Below are 6,209 nucleotides of genomic sequence, written 5' to 3'. Positions count from 1 at the left end.
CTCATTACCAAATAGCTTGGCATTCAACTTCATGATTGCTCCTAAATAATGGGCAACTTGCCCTTGACAAATGTCTTCATCTTCTTCAGAAGATGAATAGTCATCAGAGCTCATGAATGGTAAAAGAAGGTTTAATGGAATCTCTATGGTCTCTAGATGAGCCTCAGATTCCTTTGGTTCCTCAAAGGGAAACTCCTTATTGGTCAATGAACGTCCCAGGAGGTCTTCCTCACTAGGATTCACGTCTTCCTCCTCCCTTGTAGGTTCGGCCATGATGGTCAAATCAATGACCTTGCACTCTCTCTTTGGATTTTCTTCTGTATTACTTGGGAGAGTACTAGGAGGAGTTTCAGTGACACTTTTACTCAGCTGGCCCACTTGTGCCTCCAAATTTCTGATGGAGGACTTTGTTTCATTCATGAAACTTAGAGTGGTCTTAGATAGATCAGAGACTATATTTGCTAAGCTAGATGGATTTTGCTTAGAATTCTCTGTCTGTTGCTGAGTGGATGATGGAAAAGGCTTGCTATTGCTAAACCTATTTCTTCCACCATTATTAAAGCCTTGTTGAGGCTTTTGTTGATCCTTCCATGAGAAATTGGATGATTTCTCCATGAGGGATTATAGGTATTTCCATAGGGTTCCCCCATGTAATTTACCTCTGCTATTGCAGGGTTCTCAGGATCATAAGCTTCTTCTTCAGAAGATGCCTCTTGAGTACTGTTGGAAGCAGCTTGCAATCCATTCAGACTCTGAGAAATTATATTGACTTGCTGAGTCAATATTTTATTCTGAGCCAATATGGCATTCAGAGCATCAATTTCAAGAACTCCCTTCCTCTGAGGCGTCCTATTACTCACAGGATTTCTTTCAGAAGTGTACATGAACTGGTTGTTTGCAACCATGTCAATGAGTTCCTGAGCTTCTGCATGCGTTTTCTTTAGGTGAATGGATCCACCTGCAGAATGGTCCAATGACATCTTTGATAATTCAGATAGACCATCATAGAATATATCCAGGATGGTCCATTCTGAAAGCATGTCAGAAGGACACTTTTTGGTCAGTTGCTTATATCTCTCCCAAGCTTCATAGAGAAATTCACCTTTTTTCTGTTTGAAGGTTTGAACATCCACTCTAAGCTTGCTAAGCTTTTGAGGAGGAAAGAACTTGGCTAAGAAAGCCGTGACCAGCTTATTCCAAGAGTTCAAGCTATCCTTAGGTTGAGAGTCCAACCATATTCTAGCTCTGTCTCTTACAGCAAACGGGAAAAGTATAAGTCTGTAGACCTCGGAGTCAACCCCATTGGTCTTAACAGTATCACAGATCTGCAAGAATTCAGTTAAGAATTGAAAATGATCTTCTGATGGAAGTCCATGAAACTTGTAGTTCTGTTGCATCAGAGAAACTAATTGAGGCTTTAGCTCAAAATTGTTTGCTCCAATGGCAGGGATTGAGATGCTTCTTCCATGTAAATTGCAATTTGGTGCAGTAAAGTTGACGTTAGGATTTTTGCCAGTAAAGAATTTCATAAAAATAGTCGCGTTGTAGATATAGTCTCTAAACCGACAGAAATCCCTTCGTACAAATATTTTGGTTGTCACAAGTAACAAACCCCTTTAAAATTGATAACCGAGTATTTAAACCTCGGGTCGTCTTCTCAAGGAATTGCAGAGAAGTATGTTCTTATTATTGGTTATGAAAAAGTGTGTTTTTGGGGAATGTTGAGTTTGGGCAATGGGCACAGATATATTTAAATGACAAGTAAAATAAATAAATAGCTGTAAACTAAACTCTTGGCAAGGTAAGAGAAATTGGAAGTCCAGACCAAGTTATCCTTATCAATGATAATGAAAATTGAATCTTAATTTCACTTAGTCAACCTTTACTAAAGTAAAGGAAAGTCAAGAGACTAATTAGTTTGATCTTCGAATCCTATTTATTTCCTAAGAAAAGATTGGAATTATTGAAGTTCAATTCAATTGGCAAGATAACAATTAACAATTATGCTGTTTAGTTGGATAACTCCTGAGTTACTGATTTCTTAACCAAAACCAAAAGGGAAAAAGTAAATCTACTGGAATAAAAATACCTTCAGATGTAAAGCAACAATAACAGCAATCATAAATTGAAATACCTCAAATAACATTAATTAAGAAAATTATATGTAACATGGAAGAGTTCATAAATTAAACAAAAATAAAGAACCTGGGATTGAGAGTCATTCCTAAAACTAAGAGAAATCCTAAATCCTAATCCTAAGAGAGAGGAGAGAACCTCTCTCAAAACTAATCTAAATCATGAGAAGTGAATTATGAGAGCCTCCTTATGAATGGATGCAGTCCCCCACTTTATAGCCTCTAATCTGTGTTTTCTGGGCCGCAAACTGGGTCAGAAACAGTCCAGAATTCGCTGGTTTCGAATTTTGCCACGCTGGATTTTTGTCACTGCAATGCGGCCGCATGAATCACGCGGTCGCGTCGCCTAACATCAGGGAAACTATAACATATTATATATCAAATCGAAGCCCCGAACGTTAGCTTTCTAACGCAATTGAAACCGCGTCATTTGGATCTCTATAGCTAAAGTTATAGCCATTTGAGTGCAAAGAGGTCAGGCTGGACAGCTTAGCAATTTCTCTAACTTCTTGTATTCCTTCTACTTTTGCATGCTTCCTTTCCATCCTCCAAGTCATTCCTGCCCTATAATATCTGAAAATACTTAACACACATATCAATGCATATTTTCAATAAGATCAAAGAAGCATATTTTCAATCAAAACACATAATTAGGAAGGAAATATAAAACCATGCAAATAGTATGAATAAGTAGGTAAAGAGTTAATAAAAACTACTCAATTGAGTACAAGATAAACCATAAAATAGTGGTTTATCAACCTCCCCACACTTAAACACTAGCATGTCCTCATGCTAAGCTCAAGAGAAACTATAAAGAAATGAAGAGAAATGATAGAATGCATGAAATGCAACCTATCTATATGAATGCAACTACATGCAAAAAATGTTTCTACCTACTTGGTTAAAAGTAAATAAGCTCTTCAAGACAAACATAAACCAGATTTCACTAATTTAAATCATACAATAAAAAGCAAGTAAACTTGTAAGAAGACAGCTCATGAAAGCAGGGAACATAGAATCAAGCATTGAACCCTCACTGGTAGTGTGTATCACTCTAATCTCTCAAGTGTATAGGGTTATTCACTTTACTCTTCTCTAGTCATGCTTTCTAAACCTTGTTCTTCATCTAACCAATCAACAATATTTAATATACCATTGCAAACGTCATGAGGTCTTTTTCAAGGTTGTAATGGGGCTAAGGTAAGGGTAAAGGTATATATATGGCTAAGTGAGCTTTATAAATTGAATCTTTAATTAACCTAAGCTCTTACCTAATATACATATACTCTATATACTTTTAAATTCATGCCTAGCTAACCATAATTCCCACTTTTGTATAATTCCCATACTCATGTACCAAATTTTCTTTAATTTTTATCACATATGCATTGATCTTTTATTAAACTTAATATTTGGGGTAATTTTGTCCCCTTATTTATTTATTTATATTATATATATATATATATTTCTTTTTCTCTCTCTTTTTTTTTTGTTTGAATCATAAAAGCAAACATAACTTATCAATGCACATGGATTCTTTATTATTTTTCTATTTTGGTTTTTCATGAGTAGGTTCCCAAATTCCCAATATTCAAATAAATTAGAAACATGTTACATTCCCTTATCAACCCATGTTCCCAAAATTTTCCCACACTTATTTGCTACACAATCTCTATCTTAAGCTAACCAAAGATTCAATTGGGATAATTAATTTGTTTTCCGCTTAAGGCTAGTGATGTGGTTATAGAACAGAAGGGGATTAAAAGCTCAAGGGGCTAACAAAGGTGATGTAAAAGGTAGGCTTATTTGGGGTAAGTGAGTTGATAATCAAATATGGCCTCAATCATACACAAGCATGTAAATATACTAAACAAAGGACATATAGACTGGAACAAAATACAGATTACAATCATAAAGAAGGAAACACACAGGAATAAAATATTTATGGTTAAATAATGTAACCATGTAAATAAGCTCAAAGTCTCACAGGTTGTGTGTTCTTTGGCTCAAAAACCATGTTCCAAATACAACTTCAAACAAGTTTAACACAAAAATTTTGGTTTTAAATTAGTGAAAATTTTCAAAAAAAAAAAAGGATCTTAAGAAGAAACTTATTATTTTAACCAAGCAGTAACTAAATGCAAAAATCAAATAAACATGCAATTAAATATGCAAATACAACAATTAACAAAGAAAATAAAATATTGGTGTTTGAGACAGGAAAGTACTAACCCATGGAGATCGGTATCGACCTCCCCACACTTAAAGATTGCACCGTCCTCGGTGCATGCTAAGATGTGCAAGTGGATGGGGGTTGTGGTTCCTCAGCTGGGGCTCTTTTTGTTCCTTTCCTTGCTGTTGATTTGGAAATGGCTTTCTCTTTTCCTTTCTTGGTGGCCATCCTGAAAAAGGGAAGAGAAAGTAAATTAAATTCAAAGAGATATATATAGCAAGGAAGACAATGGAAAAGGTGGTGATGGATGCACATTAAGATATAACTGACATTATCACATGCTCGCGAGTACATGTGAAAAGCCAACAATGGGAAATAGCTAGTGCATGTAAAGACAAGTGAATGCAAGGTGTTTATTGGCATGCCGGCAAAGGGCATGAGTAGCATAGATCAAGCATTACTCGTAACAAACCATCATGTTTGTATTGACAATTAATTTCAATTAATACAATAGTAAAGGAAGTTTATGAAAAGCAAGCATTCAGAGTAGTAGGATAAAAGATACTGAAAAGCAGTGCACAATGCCATACGGGCGTTTTCACAAACACATAGCATGCATGTTAAATAATCTAATGAAAATAATAATTTGAACATGCAAGCAACCCTTTAAAAATAAATATATATAATTGTCAAATAATTCCTCTAATAATCCACAAGTAAAATATAGAAATAATGATCCAAATAAATTTCTAATACCAATAAAAATAATGCAATGAATGAAAGTATGTAAATAAACAAAAATAAAAAGAAAAATAAGAGAGATGAGAAGGGAAAGAAGATAAGAAAGGAAGAAGAAAGAAATAAGAAAAAATAAGAAAAATAAGGATTAGAGAAGAAAAGATAAGAAATTTGGCTGATCTGGATAATCTGTGCGCCGCTTGTGACGCGGACGCGTGAGTGATGCGGTCGCGTGGTGCGCGATAAGGTCAGGTGATGCGGATGCGTGGGTCACGCGATCGCGTGGCTTGTTTTGTGCGATTAGCGCGAGTGCAGCCTCGCGGTCGCACAACTCTCTGTTCGAAATTCTTTTTGCCAAAAATCTGGGTGACGCGGTCGCGTGGTTGACGCGATCGCGTGAGGGGCCATCATGGGGATATGACACGGACGCGTGGGGCACACGTTCGCGTGGTGAGGCTTGGGCTTCCAGCACAATTCCAGCCCAGCTCCAGCTCAACTTTCGGCCATGTACCCGGTTGACGTCGATTTTCAGGTCACGCGGCCGCGTGGAACACGCGGTCGCGTGGGAGGCCAATATTCCCATTCGACGCGGACGCGTCGGTGACGCAGTCGCGTTGGACGATTTGTGCCATTGGCACGCCTCCAGCCCTGCTCCTGCGTAACTCTCTGTTCATATTCTTTTCTTCCCAACGCACTAGTGACGCGGACGCGTCAGCGACGCTGCCGCGTCGCGTGCGAAATTTTTTTTTTTTTAATCTAAAAAATGAAGAATGTAGTTTTAATATGAAGGTGATGCAAAACTCCAGGTTCAATATAATAAAATAAATTAAAACTAGAAAACAAATAATAACTAAATGAAAAAAGGAACAATCATACCATGGTGGGTTGTCTCCCACCTAGCACTTTTAGTTAAAGTCCTTAAGTTGGACATTTGGGGAGTCCTTTGTTATGGAGGCTTGTGCTTGAACTCATCCAGGAATCTCCACCAGTGTTTGTGATTCCAGTAACCTCCGGGGTCCCAAACTAGGCATGCAAAACCCTTAAGCAGCTTCAAAAAGATTCTTAGGCTCACGGGGTGTTGGATGTCAGAACAGATTCCAGGATCCCAAACCTTGCTTTTACACCCATTTTTGTCAGGATCTGTATTTTTCCAGCCGGGTGAA

General features: G+C 37.3%; 1 non-coding gene across 1 annotated transcript; it reads left to right on the top strand.

Moving 5' to 3' along the window:
- The first annotated feature begins 1,034 nt into the window (after positions 1–1,034).
- On the top strand, positions 1,035–1,142 carry LOC148563687 (small nucleolar RNA R71). Its single transcript, XR_015884506.1, has one exon. It is a non-coding gene; the product is annotated as a small nucleolar RNA R71 (small nucleolar RNA).
- The last annotated feature ends 5,067 nt before the right edge of the window (positions 1,143–6,209 follow it).

The sequence above is a fragment of the Arachis ipaensis genome, chromosome B5 (assembly GCF_059453495.1).
Source record: "Arachis ipaensis isolate K30076 ecotype BB chromosome B5, ASM5945349v1, whole genome shotgun sequence".
NCBI lineage: Eukaryota > Viridiplantae > Streptophyta > Magnoliopsida > Fabales > Fabaceae > Arachis > Arachis ipaensis.
This window is presented reverse-complemented; position numbering and strand designations above follow the sequence as displayed.